At 34.2% G+C, this 16554-nt stretch overlaps 1 protein-coding gene across 5 annotated transcripts in view; it reads right to left on the reverse strand.

Moving 5' to 3' along the window:
* The window catches only part of LOC123720802 (E3 ubiquitin-protein ligase HECW2), a 72368-nt gene that overhangs the window by 49628 nt on the left and 6186 nt on the right, over positions 1-16554 (reverse strand). The window contains exon 1 of one of the 5 annotated variants that reach the window (XM_045677568.1): positions 976-1017. The exons of the other annotated variants lie outside the window; for them this stretch is intronic. The gene's annotated coding sequence lies outside the window, so the exon portion shown is untranslated. Of the gene's footprint in view, positions 1-975; positions 1018-16554 lie in introns of those variants that run through there. 5 annotated transcript variants of the gene reach the window in all.

The raw sequence follows: 16554 nt of genomic DNA on the forward strand, positions 1-16554 counted from the left end.
GCACATAAAAAGGACCGGAAGGATTTTAGCCACGTTCATAAATTTATTTCACGGACCGACGTTCATTCTTTAGGTAAACATCTTAGGGAATATTTGTATCCTGCTAATAATCTAGCGATTCCATAATAATACATGAGTTATGTGTTGCCTTTATAGAAACAGATAACTAAGCCTACTATATATAATACTATAGCCTTTTTTGTTGCGGCAGAGCACAGAAGGATGACAGATGATGAAAAAGTCAATGAAACAGAAACAGGAATGGGTCCTGAACAGAAATTTCTATTATTTGAAATATAAGACACTCAATACAAAGAGCTTCATCTTACATAGGTATTTCAATATATTCTAACAAATATCGTCTTGATCTGACGATCCCGAGGAGTCGGCTCGTGTGAAACAAATCCTGACCGGCACCGGACATCCGTCTTTGTCGATATTCCCGTTCTACATCAAAGGCAACACAAACATAACAAATCATTTTCGACCTTAACTTTAGTAGGACAGAGATAAAATTTACACAACTGATAAGTGAGTTCGTAAAACTGCCCTAATACCTCACTTGAGAGATGATTAAATTGTAGTGGACATCACAATAACGGATGCGGAAATAACTAGTGTTACGAAATAGCTAAAGTGTAATTGTCACAATTGTGTGAAGTAACATAAGTTAATAGTAAAAGTGAATATAGCGAATTGAATTGTAGCCAGTGATTCACATTTCAAAAAGATATCTATGACAATACGACTACTAGTCAAAAGCTTCACTAATGCTTAATTCATTAACTGCATAATCTGTATCCTGGAAAGTTACAGAAAGTTCACGTTAAACGAACTAATGCAAACGGATGTAAAGGCGTGGGAATGTGATTTATATAAAGACGTCTTTAAACCTATAGGTTTCAATAAAACATTAATGATTTCATTACATCAAAGACTACAAATATAACGGAAATCTTGAATTTAATAACTCACGAATGGACGTTTTGATTCATTTATCACTCTGACCTTAACTGCCGGACGCTTGAGGTTGAAACCAAGAATTTACCTGAAAGAAACGAAAGATAAATATAAATTTGCCGGACAGAAATAGAAAATACCTACAATGAGCATTTGTCACATGATGCGTTAAAGTGAGGACCATTATCGTAGGCGTCGCCCACTTCTTTGCTCCGTCTTAAAACGATAATTTATAAACCACATATATAATAGAACCTCAGTTACAATTTGACTAAGCTATAATGACGTCAAGATGGTTATCGCTGTAAATCGATGATATAAGAAGCATTGGCCTTGGTCGAGGTCATATAGAGCGGACGTGTACGCTCGTAAAATAAAAAGGAATTGCAGCCGCTAAGACAGACGTTCATAATATATGACGGGACGATTGATGGTCGATAGTTTCTCCGTCAGCACGGCGGCATCCGGCACTCAAGGTGACACAACCCATCCTTGCAGATCCGGTCTGTCATTATAATTAAATTCGCACTTTTAATTGTTCCGCAATTCATTATGCGCTTATACATAAAATATCACAAGAATTTGCAATACGCTTAAGTCAGTTGTCTATCAAACACACGCCTATATTCTAACTCAAAAATCTTTCTCGTACAAAAACTGCCATTAATATTTTATGAAGTCACTAACTACACATGAATCCGACATGACAGTACCTCCCACGACGCGCAACATATATTAAAGCAAAGAAGAGGATTCATTATCTTAGCGAATAATTTTATATTAACGTTGTGTTATTTTTTAAATAAATAAAGACTTAGACGGCTTTAGGCCATAAATCAAAATGCATCCACTGATTCCGGAATTAAGCCCCCGTCAAAACTAATCCGGTATTTAATGGTTGTGTACCAGTAAAGTAACACGTTGTTGACAGGGAAGCGGATTGTCGTCTCTTAGCAGCGGTAAGCTGTTAAATTAAATTAGAGCACACCACTGGCATGCGCCCGCGCAGTTCGACGACCGTCGCCCACAATTCGTGTTTATTGATCTCGTTCAAATCGATCCTTCGTGATTGATAAACATAATGGTGGGTGTTTGTCGTATGTCCAACACGTCCTAGGAATGTTGTGGTTGTGTAAAGTATAAGACTATTACCGCTGCGGCTACAATGTAAATCACACGGACAGATACATTGGTATCGTTTCATTCAACGCATGAATGTTGTGGATTTTCTCAAACCCTTTAAGAAAATACATCACAGAGTCTATTTCGCAAAAATAAAAAGCACTGTTTTCACTGATCGGACTCTCTTTCACATGTGTGTATGTAGTGTGTACTCAGTTTCCGCACATAAACTATAAGTCCTGGCTAATTAAGCCAGGTAGCTTTCAGATGCTGAGAAGTTTCCTGTGCACTCCGCAGCCATTACGGGGGGACCTCACTGCTCCGAGGACTCCAAGACTACGTACTGTTTCCTCTGCGCTGGTTTCAGCAGGAGTTTTCCTGCGCAGAGAAAACAGTAAAAACAGGAAACAGTTTTAAGGGACTGTCTGTCGTGCCAAGCACAAATAGATGTTCATTAAAGACAGTGTCCCGTAATTATCTCTGTCGTTTGTTTTGTTTATTCTACATAGAGGCACTTGATTTATTAGTTGAAACGAAACACGATTTTTAACAAAACTGCGTAAAACTATGTAGTAGTAAAAAATAAGACAAAAACCTGCATACACTTACATAACGCTTTTAGCTGCAATCGGGAAGTGTACACTGCTAGTTACGTAAACAATATTTTCTCGTTTACGTCATTGGACTGTGAATGGAGTTTTTGTCAATGAGTAATAAATATATTTAACCCGCAATTCAAATGATCAAGGCTTACAAATAAAACCTTCAGAGACACTGTTACATATTGCAATAATATGTTTTAATATAGATTACGCTAAAAATAGGAAGGCTCCAACTCTTGCGCATGGCATGTGTCCTTCTATAAAATGTGTCTAAATTTATAGAAGAAGATAATACGGACCTCTTGTCAAACTAACTGCCCTTAAATATTCATCTGCCTGGATAAATTACTACATTCTCAAGTCAAACGGAAGTTGAGACTCCGACGCAACCGCCCCCGTACTAACAAACTATGGAACATCGATGATAAATTATTAAACCTCACATATGTATGTAATTCTATGTCATAAAGCTACAAATCATTTCAATCTTTATTCCTTATATTATTTAATATCTGAAATCAAATTCACAAAATCCGTCCTACAAAACTGTTGCTACTGTTAAACTATCTATAAGAATCTATGTATTAACATTACTATGTTGATATATTAATTTACTTTGATAACACTGTTGTTAGTAATTACTACAACCCAGAGAAAAATAATACATAATCTTATTTTAGTCTGTTGGACTAGAATAAGATTATCGGATTCAGTTTGAAACCATTTTTAACTAGTACTTATATGAAGAGCTGGGACCCCTAACACAGGAATCTTTTATCTAAAAAGGTCCCCAGATATAAAAAAATGCCATGTATACTTATAAAGAATAAAAAACATTTTTACACGAACAATTTTATAAACATAAAAAGAATAGAATTTAATGAGTTATTCTCTCCTTTAAATAGAAGCCTAATTTTGCCTAGACAATAAGGCATCAAAACTCACAACCACAACATAAAGAAGCTCAAAAATTTCCACATTAATAGCGCCATAAACAAAACGATCAATAAATTATAAAAACTGGTTTCGAAGCAGGAAGATCAAGAAATATTAATATCGACCGCAGTGAAGCGCAAAAAATAAATGGTGTTTAACGTTACTAAAATTATTAAACTATAAAGATCTTATATTGTAGTAGAATAGTATAAAGAGGTGACCATGTCACCGTTTAAGATAAGAGAAGTCTGCAAAATAATGATTGTTTAGAGTAGACGGGCCTAGTTGACTTGAAGTTATGAAATTAGAAGCAAAACTGTGTCCATGTCCCAAAAGGGTTATGGAACTTCTAAGACTTTTAATGTTTTGCAGACACGTTAACATAAATAGTATACTTATTTCCTACTTAGTTCGTCCATTATTGTATTTAGTAATTCATTTATGTAATATAATTATTTGTTTACGTGTAAACCCTTGTAAGCGGTTTCAGTATAAATTAAAATAACTGTATAAATAAAAATTTTAAAGTTGTTATATAGACTTCCAACAGCTCTCAAGCTTCAACAATACGAAGGAATAAATATACATATATAACGTGAAAATTATTAGTATGCAAAAAACATTACGATATGTTTATCAAAACATATTACGTATAGAAATATAATTCTCGAGAAGCCTGTGATAGTAAACGCGTGGAATCCAAAATTAACATCCAAATTTTGATCGCGATTAAATGCGAATACGACTTTCTAAACAGGGACATTCCGCTATCGGCTATTAAAATTTGCCATCGATGAAGTCATCTTGAAAGGAAAGCACCATAGTACAATGCTTTTGGTTTTACTGAAAGTGTGTTTATAGCATCCGACTTCCTGCCATATAGCGACCAAAATACAGTTACGCCCGCACAACTAAACTTCATTGATTTACATACGCAAATCGTGACGAACTGCCCGCATTGCTCTAACGTATCTTTGATATCGATCGACAGACTACTGCATTCGGCACTTTTAGCCTTCTTATTATAATATAAGGTACTAGCAAGTGTCTTATATAGTGTTACTTGACTAGTTATAGTCAGTAATTATCTAAACTATGAGATATAAGTCATTTAAATATTAACAAATTGAAATCTCAACCTCTAGATTTTAGCCTCATAACTCTGTAGGTAAGTAGATGATCAATCAGTCTTCTGTGCCTGACACACGCCGTCGTTCTTTTTAAACTAAGACATGGAGATTTCCTCACGACTCTTCGCCGTACATGTGCGTATGTACATCTATGCAGCTCTGATTGGAACGCACAGCCGTGATGCGTGATGCGGTTAGCACATGTTTGAGCTAAGCTCTAACAGTCTGAATATGAACTTTTAAATTAATTATCCAAAATAAAATCATATGAAAATCATGAACTTTGCAAGTGTCATTCATCGCATCTTCCTTTCATTTGCGCCACGCATCAATCAATCAGTGGACTGTACAAAACAAGTACATAAAACGGTTTCTAAGACTCGGTACGCGACAGTTAGATAAAGCCATGCAGGAAACTTAAACAAAACAAATCGCATGAGTATTAAAAAATTTACGCTCGTTAGTGCATCCGGTGAATTACGATTACGTCTAACCTTTTTGCAGAAAGTCCGATTGTAAAAAGATACTGATCGGCACAGCATAGCACGGCCAAGGATAATATCCTGCGTCGGCGGGATGCAATCCATGAATGGTCCTAACGAACCTGTCGGCCTTGGGCAGCCCAGCGCGTCCCACCTTGCCCCATAACGCGAATAGCCGATAAAAATTCTGCACCTCACAATTCACGCTTAAGACTATCAGCCAAACATTCAACTAATTGCGAATTAAAAGGAAATCAGAACCGCTCCATTAATAACTGTCCTACTCCGAGAATTAGAAATCAACGATCATTTTACACGGGTTTAAAATCTTATAAACCGACTATTGCGTAGTAGAACATGTATAAATGGTTACCACAACAGGAAACATTTGAGCTCTTGCATTATACAAATACAAACACGTATAGATCCATACGCGGTAAACATCTCATTCACGAGCCTTTGATTGAGTTTCAATGAGTGACGTGCTCTGCGTACAAAATTCACAGAGTAACAGGAAATGAAACGAGTCCAACTATATCAAGGACGCTATATCAAAATTATTAGTGTATAGCAATTATGCATAGATCAAGCCTTTCTTTTTTAAAATCACCTGTACAACCAGTTATACTCGTAAGATTCATAGGGTAAGGACCATTCAGAGTCTAGAATAAGCGCGAAAACTTTTGACAAAAGAAAGTTAAGTAACGTGCATATGAATTATTATGTTAAAAAATAATACATCATAACTCATCATTTATAGTTACTCTATAAAGCAATGCAAACAGATGTTTGACAATATATTACTCAAGCTAAGATTGAAATGCACCACAAAAGGATTTATTAAATTTGCTTCACATTGTGTAGAAATAACAGTCCGTCATATCCACCCACTCCAAAGGATACAAGTTGTATGGGCATCCGTGGTTTATTGTCATGTAAATTGGCTATGCGACCTTGAGTAGGAGATCGACATGCTAACCTAATTCACAACGTGGATGCGCATGAGTTTAGAAGATTAGTTTTTATTAATTTACACGCACTTTAGCAATATTTGTCATACGTGATCAATATTTTAAATACGGGATGATAACTTCACAGTACATTGTCACTTACTATTTTTCTTGAAAAGAATATAAATTTCAAATGCATGAACAAAATACTGGTACTTTACAAAATGCAAAAGCCCACAGTACTCATGTTCCATCTTTAAACTCGTTTCTCCAATATACATTTACAATAAGCGACTTTACCAGAGGTCCATAAACATCTTCCGTTCGTTTATGTGTCGCTCCATTACTCTGAACATCGTGGTCAGACCAACGTTTTATTTTTATTGTCACTACACATCCGGAGATCTTTTATTCTTTTTACATGACCTTTACATCAGTTATCCAAACGCATACATTATTAATTTCAGCGATATTTATCCCAATACCTTATTTATTACACTCGACAGACAGGACAAAGATATACTGTATGGTAATAATTATTCAAGGGCTCCGCTATTTAAATCAAAACCAACAAGTGTGACCTGTTCTCAGGCACGGCCCGGAACATGCGGAAACCGTCACGCTACGGATACTTAAGAAATAAAACATTTCTTTAATTCAAATTGTTACTAGTTGCTGCTAGATACGTACAAAAAATGAAAATGATTTTGAGCAATTTTAATGTGCATACAAAAAATGGGGTCAAATCGTGATCTATGATTGACTATAGCTACAATGAATCTTGGTATTCGAGCACGAATTCCGTTTATTGCACTTGAATGAAATGCCAAAGACATTATCGTTTTAACATCCGAGATCCGTGAACGGCCATCGACCTGAATTTATCGTGAAAAGCAAACTTATGCAGACTGGGCAGTGAAACCGAATTAAGTAATCAGAACGTATCTTCCCAATGGTCAGCAAGTACTGTATCCTGAAGCAGAATAAGATTGGAAGAGTCGGATACTTCCTTACAATCGAACAATGCCTCATTATAGAACAGTTAATAACTGAACTGAGGAAGTCGATATCTATTCGCAAGCACAATAGGTGAGCGACATCCGAACCTCATTACTGAGCCCGTTTCCGTTTGTGATTTACACGCGAGCCGGTTTATTGAGCTATCCAATTGTCAATATGAACTAGACCACTTTACAAACTACACAAAAAATAATTAACATATTATCACAGAAGATGTGACCGCGAGCGGCAATCATCAAATTACATGAAGAATAACGTTTTAAGTTTTGGCGTAATCTTAATTAGCATTGAAGAATAATTACAGTAACAATTCAGTAATGTATTTTTAGTCTATATAACATAGAAAATTAGTAAAATCGTAAGCTCCGGTTGTTTAACAAGTATCACGTCATATAAACAGCGGCCTTGATGTGAATGTTCTACGATTAGCTAATGATGTCGCCGCTAAACTTACGTTACTAAACAATAGTACTGAATTTAAACAACTGCAATACGTGAAGAATATTTTTTTATTACGTCGAATCTTCCATTTGTTAAAGATTCAGAAGCAGAAAATTCTTTAGCTCTTTCTAGGTCACGACACTTTCTGGTTAGGCCAAACCTAGGTCGCTCAATGGCTAGCGGAACTAACGCGCATGACACTAACGAATGCCAAAGTTCAATATTGTCTTAATATAACATGGAATATTCAAATTTATAACTCATAAGCGTATATAAAATTGCTACACACTTCATTAGAATCAGAACGGAAGTTCATAACGCAAATAATGGAAAAATTCCACTCGTTAGCACATCAGTCTTAAACACCTACATGAAGTTGACACTGTCCATACATATGTATAACTATTTAAAGAGCATCAAATACAATATCCATAAGCCGAGCAAACAAAACGTGAGGACGCAGCCATAGTAAGGGCAGGAAAGAGTAAATATTGTGATTTGTTACGTGCAAACATTGGTACGGCGGTTCAGGCTTTATCTACGCCTGCGCATAGTGGCACTAGAAAGGAGCGTGTTCGATGCGACAAACATTTGTCAAGTAAATATTAGAATGAAGAACCTACACTACAAGAGTTTCCTCAGTCACCATATTAATAACGGTTAGAGACTACCATTTGCAATTACTAAGTTGTGGTCTTATAGTTTCTCTGGTATAACGGTTTCTCTGGTGTAATAACTCTATATATACTAAATGAGATAATAATTAAAACTAGTTTTGTAAATAAATATTTAAACGACAATATCATGTGTGGGCCAAATAATTTTCATACAAACATTCCCTGTTTAAGCGCCCCCTGCAAACTTAAACGCGTAGTACGTAAGATACAGAGAATGCATGAATTGTATATTTTGTTATATTTAGTAGCAAATAAAAATTATGCTTAATGATAACTTAATTACGGAGTGGTTTAGTTGTATCCTTTTATTTGCAATAGTGTCGAGTAGGAACTATAACAAAGACAATAAATTTATTAAGTCACCCATTTGCGTCTGTTTTATAAATTTCTTTGAAGGTTTGGCCTTGTATTCATTCAATAAAACGATATTACTTGTTATACGCCATTTTTTACAGGCGTTTCAAACACACTGATATAAAGACACATAAAAACGTTCACCCTAGTGACAGGCAAAGTGTGAAAGGAGACTCAAATAAAGCCCGTGGTCGCAGTTTTAATGAATATATTTATACAGGGCAGTACAACTCACGGCGGAAAACGCATAATGACTTCCGTTGGCCGAACGTAAAAACAACAAAAATAAGTCTCTAGAGGAATCCTAAGCAAGTCGATTGCAGCTGATTAGGACGATATTAATTATACATTTTGAACATTAGTAATTTAAATTGCCAAATACATCTTTTTATTTAAAATGTCGAGGGATCCGACATCAAAGGAAGTTTTCGAGTCATAATTTAACGTTGAATTAGGATAACTCGAAATGATTTAGATAGTCCAAATGCTCAGGCGCTCTTTATCGATATATGTAATTCTAGTCATAGACTGTATTGTAAGCAACTTTGAATAAAGAACCCGTCATTATTTTATTTCTTAGATAATTTTAGTATAACAAAATTATTATGCGAATAATACGCTTTTTATAAGGTCATCAATTCGATGAAAAACAAACGATAAATTTAGCATTTCTCACCTATTTCGTATAATATATATCATCAAGAATTGCTTTGAGATACATTTGCAGAATTTTAAAAATCTTCTAGAATCTTGCTGAATACAAATTACATTTACCGTATAAATTAGGGTAATACGCACTTCATAATAAAGTATAATATTAAACCATTTTCTTTAACCTTCCATCACAGTAACACGTGGGAAAAGGTACACAAATCGACGACCTTTTTGAAACTATTACGTAAAAATACTGTTTTCAATATTAATACATATATTCAGAAAACAATACGCATTAAAAATTTAATTCTCTAGAAAAATATCTTTATATGATTACGTAATTCCATTTTAAATATTGTATTATTTGCCAAGTAGACAACTCGTGCGGAATTTAAAGAAGATCCGGTTATAATATTAATTTTATTTGTATACCTATAGTTACGTCTCCTTATTACCAAGTCTAAACTAAAGTTTCTAGTACCTTTGTGTATATGTATTTTACTTTGTAAAACAGCAGACATGTCCAGTCCACAGGGGCAATTGTCCGAGCCAGACGAACTAAATGTACGGTTTAAAGGAATCAAATAGAAAGTTTCTTTGAATTTAATTGTACGCAACATAGTACCATGATGTCTTGTGATACTTCCGCACATGGACACTCGCACTGCCAGAGTGCTAGCAAATGAGCTGCCGCTTTTAAAAATGGGTATGCTGTTTTCTTGTCGAATTGGTTCGTAAATACTTCAGTGATTAGCACATAGTTATGGTCAAAAACTGCCTTAGAAACGCTCAATTGTGATGATACGGGTGGAATTTCTTATTCTGCCTCGACGTCCGATATTGAAACTATTAAAAATCAGTTAATAAGCCATACTTATCTACACTATATGTCACGATTAGACCAAAATTAGTCTTCACATAATAAGTGCCGCTTTCTTTAAATTTTATGGAAATCTTTCAATTAAACACTTTCAAGCCATATGAGTTTTCTTGACTACCACCAAGACAGTTGATATTCCATTTCAATCATCCGGAGATGGTTCACCCTGCTGGCTCTGAGAACCAAAACGTGTCCTGGCCTCCGTAACGAGATAGGTCCAGAGCTTCCTGTATCTCTACGACCAATTGCTGGTTTTTAAACCATATAGATAAAATATATTTAATTTCATTGACTCAATATCGCAATCTACGTCACTACACTCATGAGACGGTCACACTCGAAGACTTCGTCATGGGACGTGAAGCTCACATCAAAATCAAAGTAAAAAGGAAATGTTATGAATATAATCATCCTTCGTGGGAATCATGAGCAAATGGAATAATTAATAAACTTAATAGCTTTGAAATTTATAACTTTTAAGGCAGCTTAAAACTATAAACTTGGCACAGGAGTTATTACTACTAAGAAATGAAGACCATTAGATATCATTATTAAAACAACTATAAGGAGATACTGGACCGTAAGAGAATGAGTAACAGGTATTATTATAAGACTCAAAGTTTAGTAAATGACCTTGTGTTTGAAAGACGTAATTTTGGTCTTAAGTGTCACCCGATGTCACGAGAGAGGATGTTGAGGGGGGGAAAGCGGGGGGATACACGATATCCCTTTTACGCGGACCAATTAACGGTCACCGACGGACCGGATGTGTGTACACATATGCATTAGCACCTCCACCCTTTTAATCTTTTTATGTGCACGAAATCAGCTTGGGAACTGCGCCCACGGTAGAGAAATTAGTTATAAAAAAAAATACACAAAAGAACTACATTGTTATATACAACTTACCATGTATATATTTATTTCATTTTAGCATGCTGTACATCTCATTTCGGATATATATATAGAAATAAACAAAATATACAATTCTAGTAATAAAAATATTAAAGTATGGGAAGACTTGCACGTATTTCCTGTTTTTCTTCTAACGACTGAATTTAAATTGTTTTGAAATTGCTTAACACAAAGCATTACATAAAATCCTTGGCTTTATTAGCCCATTCGTCAGCGCATTGACAACACATTCATGCACCAGGCACTTGTATTCAACATGCGTATAACTCTTCTCAAAGGACGCGCATAATGGGGTTATCACTTATGGCATGGACCGAAGGCCGTATTCAATAGGACCGATACCAACAGGTACATAGATTGATTCAATGCATTGTATTTTAAATTAAGAAGTTGAAATCAAAATTACGTAAGTCAAAATAAGTTGAACAATTTGTTTGTTTTTGTTTTTGTATCAATTATGTTTTGCACTGGCTTGGTTGTAATGTATGTAAGTGTTGCGTGAACAATATTTCTTGAGTTAATTTGAAATTTGTTGGACAACTTGGTAGACAGAAAAACTATAAACTATGTATATAACAATAAATAAATAAAATATACAAACTTCCTGCCTCTTTTGTAAACGCACTTCGGATATAAGTTAAATTATTTTCACGCAGAATATAATATAACAATATTTCTTTTTAATTTATAGACGTTTTGCTTTTTGAGGCTAGGTAAATAAATCAAATCACGCACATCAATGAAGTCGCGGTCGTCAACAAGTCCACGCCATATATCTACGCTATAAAAATTGTAGTTTATTTTAACTTCCTACAAACCGGAAACGCAAGCCCGTGCCAACAATTACAGTACGGTATGGCGAGCGTATGTCACTTCCGTTTTCGCCTGAGTGCATTCCACCCCAGTTTTAAGGGCTGTTCCGGAAGGGATGGATTTTGAAGTCAACGGATTTCTTGTTCCGATTTTAACTTCCGGCTAATTGTTACTAGATTTTTTATTAGTTACAATGGCCAGGTAATCTTTTGTTTAAGTTTCTAACCAGTTATTGGTTTAAGTAATCTTTATGACCAGTTCCCACGATGGTTAGTTATTGTCCAATAAACGGTGTGAACTTTCTTTGTAGTCGATACGGGTAGTTGACATCTGCAGATAAGTTTTTATACCACACACCTGGTAGCGATCAATATCTATATATAAAAGAAATAAGAAAAACAAAAAAGTTATTAAAATGTGTAATAAAAATTATATTATATTAAGCAGGGCTAATTTTAACATCCATTAATGAGTCTCCCAACATATGGTATCTTGTTTCAAAACGCAATTATCAATCAATAATTCCAAAGGCTATGTATACTAATACTATACGAATAAAATTGAATTTTTTAAGTTTAATTTAAATGGTAAACGTATTAAGAATGCTATACACCAGTGCTTCTCAACGCCCCAGAGGTGCAATTTGACTTTTAAGGTAATTTAATAAGTTTATTAAAATTATTTGGAATTTGAATATAATTTTTTCATTATTTGGTTTAAAAATTTACTTACTGTGTTTCGTTAACAATATCCTAGTAATTTCTTCCTAAAACTAATATCTAAAATATCACCACCACTAAGCCGGACAGGGCTATAAAAATATTAAGATATAATTCCCTCAGGTGAATAACGTAGGTGCAAGGATTCAGGATCGTAATTCGTAGCCATTACTTCGAACGTATAAACTCCGAACATAATTTATCGTTTCCTCTCAGTGTTTTTCACCCGGCAACAATGCTTTCAAGCTAATGCTTTTACGAGGTGTCGAGGACTAATTTGCTTTAACGATCTCTTCAATGGAAGACGGTAAGTATCAATTTTTCCTATATCTTCTATACATTTCATTTGCGAAGATAGTGTCTAGGTCCTTTATTACTTTAAATATCCAAATATTTATGATTGTAGTTTATGGATGAGACCGAATGAAAATTGTATGTATGGAATTGAAATTATATATTTACATTTAATTCCACTATGTCCAGTGCTAACTATTAATATTTAAGAAATAATTAATTCCCATATTACATAATTTCAGGAATCGTTAAGAAACGGTATTAAAACTGGTGATAAAATTAATCAATTAGAAGTATATATACAAACGAAACGAATTGTTAAAAAAACGTATACATTTATTTAAAATCGGCGGAAGATACATGTTAATTAGGATTTGGTTTTTAGTTAGTTAAAAACTCATTAAACACTAAGTTCTGCACAAAATCGCGTCGTTAAATAAACATTTTAATTACGAAAATTGTTTCGAATGGGCAGTTAACCTCAAAACAATTTAATAAGAATGTTATAGCTTCCTGTATCATACAAAAATAAAAATTATTGCGGTAAACGACCATGCTATGTAAGTAATTATATTATGAACACCGTAAATTCTGATATGTAAATAATGGTAATGGATTTTGTTTATATACTAGAAAATGTATTTTCAAATCATTTTGGCGCGAGTTAAAAATCTAAGTAAATGATAATTTATTATTTATGGAAATGTATTTTTAATGTTTCTAGAATATTCCAGGATATCATTTCAACTACTATGTCCCAACAACTACTTAAACTCTCCTTATAAGCCTCAATAATTTAAAATCTTTAATTACTGTTCTGTCACTTTGCGAACATATACTGTATTGTAAAAACCTTAACGATTATAATATAATACGCCTGACGCCATTGAAATTAGTAACGATACTTGCTAATACAAGTATCTCTAATCATATGACATGATAATTTTTCATATCCCAAGAACTCGTTCCGGTGATCTAGTTAACTGCTTTCCTGATTTCGATAGAAACCCGGATACATTAAGGTTCTTGAAATAAACATAGAAAACTCATTAATGTAAATGATTTTTAATGACATGCACAGATAGTATAAGTAAACACAGCTATTAGATAACTTTCAAGAACAGAAAATATCAAAAGTAAAGAGTATTGCGTATACAAGTACATATATACGTATATAAACAAGGCAAATGCATTATTTGGACGGAAGTCGTGGCACAAAACTGATTTTATTATCGCAAAAATTCGCCAAAGCCTTTAAACGTCACTTTAAATTCGTTCTGGAGACAATCTTAACAGCGGGGAGATATCCGTTTAAAATGTTTCAAGAAATAATTTATAAGTATAAACGCATCATTATATTCTGACAATATATATAGTTTAATGTCAATCCTAAATAATATTAAATCAAACCTTATTATATACAAAATTTATTCGTATCTTATTCCAATCTAATAAAATAGGTATGTATAACCTAGAAATATACAAATAGCAACTTGCTATTGTGTTTAAAAATGTGTTTCGAAAAAAAAATCGGGGCATATATTATAGCAAGAGCACTGTTGGCCAAGTGGCTTCAGCGGGCGACTCTAATCCCTGAGGTCGTAGGCTCGATCACCGGCTGTGCACCAATGGACTTTCTATGTGCGCAATTTATCCTTCGCTCGAACAGTGGAGGAAAACATCGTGAGGAAACCGCCTTGCATGGTGACTTGCGACGGCGTGCGTCAGGCACAGGAGGCTGATCACATACTTGGCGATAAAATTAACAAATGATTATGAAACAGATACAGAAATCTGAGGCCCAGACCTAAAAAGGTTGTAGCGCCACTGATTTATTTTTACTTTATTGTACGATAAAGCCGAAAGGCCTCTTAATGGTATATGGATTCACTCTGTACCCTCTAGGCACTGAGAGAGCTAAACAATAAAACCCCACTAAAACAGTGTGCCCTCGAGTGCTTTCCGCACTGCCGTGAAAGCCTTCAAGGGAGCTTTCGCATTCTAGTGTTGGCTTATTGCCATATCGTAGTACGAATAGCTCTAAAAACACGTTTATCTGATAAATCAATAGTCCTACTTATGTTACAGTTTGAACGAACAATCAGATAAAACTTCTTTAACCGATGGCATTGCGATTTTTTACAGTACCCTCAGCTATAATCAGAGTCGCAGCTTAAATGTATTAATTAAACGAACTAAGCTCTATATCTCAGTTTATGTACAAAAAAATATTGCTACTTATAAGTGCAACACAAAGGCTGTCATTATATTATACATAATACATTTAATGGTACATAATGTGGGAGCGAGGCTTTGAAGAAACTCCGTGAGAACAGTCATACAATAGTAAAAGTAACAGTACTGCAACATCTACATTAAACTCATAAGAAAGTTGTAATTAACAATGACTATAAGACAAATAAACCGTTACCTACTTCTTATAATTAAACCTTTTTCTCTACTGATTTAAATCTTATATACTTTTTAATAAGCTTTCCTGGCAAATGGTATTTTAATATATTCAATCAGTATCAACTTTAGGTAAATCAAGCGACATTCATAATTCATCGTATCTTTAGTTCAGTAATTTCAGAGCTTATGTATCTTAGATATGACATTACTTTCCTAACGCTTTTGATAACGACACTTATTTAAAAAAAACAAAATTTATTAAATTATAATATATTAGCAATTTAATGCGTGAATTGATAGTACGAACGGTATAAATGCTATCAAATGTATTTTATCATTATTAATTAAAATATCAATATGCTCTCACGCTAAGGATAATATTATCATATAATCATGTTTACATAATAAATGTTAAAGGGCACCGGATGTTATATAATCGAAGTAATTACTAATACCAATAGTACATAAGAAAGACAGAAAGTACATAAGTAATTGAAACGTTGTATTTCTATGTCCACAATTACTTTTGTATTTGTCGTGTACAGGAACTTGTTAGAAATAACCATTAACATTATCTAAGAAACAGAGTAATCAAAGAAACACATTAAAATGTCAAATCAACGTTTTTGGTATACTTTTGTAATTCTTCCTATTTTATCATGCTTAAACCGAATCACAAAATGCAGTATATTGAATAAACCGAGCAGACCTAGGAATAACTTTAGTAAAGTTATTATAAAAGTTATACTAACACCCAAGAAACCATAATTAGATTATTACATAGCTGATACAAATTACATAATGACCGCCCCCCCACGTTATCATTTCATAAGAAACTTATATGATAATCAAGTCCAGGCAAAAGGGCGTATGGTAAGTAATGAGATGGAGTGCTCGAGTGAGGCGTGTCAATTTAATATCCGCCGGTGGGCTGATGATGGATGGCACTTTTATTAACCCAGCCGGACGTGCGTCGGTTTACGACGTAAGCTGGTGAATTTCTTAAGAAATCCGAGTACTACTTGAACGTACGCGCATAATTATGAGTAAATAGATACTTGTAAGAAGTTGACAGTACGAATTGAAATCCTTCTTAATAAATCCTTTTGAACGTAAAGGATTGAAAATAATATTACTTGCTTTAACTAAAGAGCTATTTTGATTAGGCGGATGACAGCTTAGGGATATTTGGA

This window comes from Pieris brassicae, chromosome 2, assembly GCF_905147105.1.
Source record: "Pieris brassicae chromosome 2, ilPieBrab1.1, whole genome shotgun sequence".
NCBI lineage: Eukaryota > Metazoa > Arthropoda > Insecta > Lepidoptera > Pieridae > Pieris > Pieris brassicae.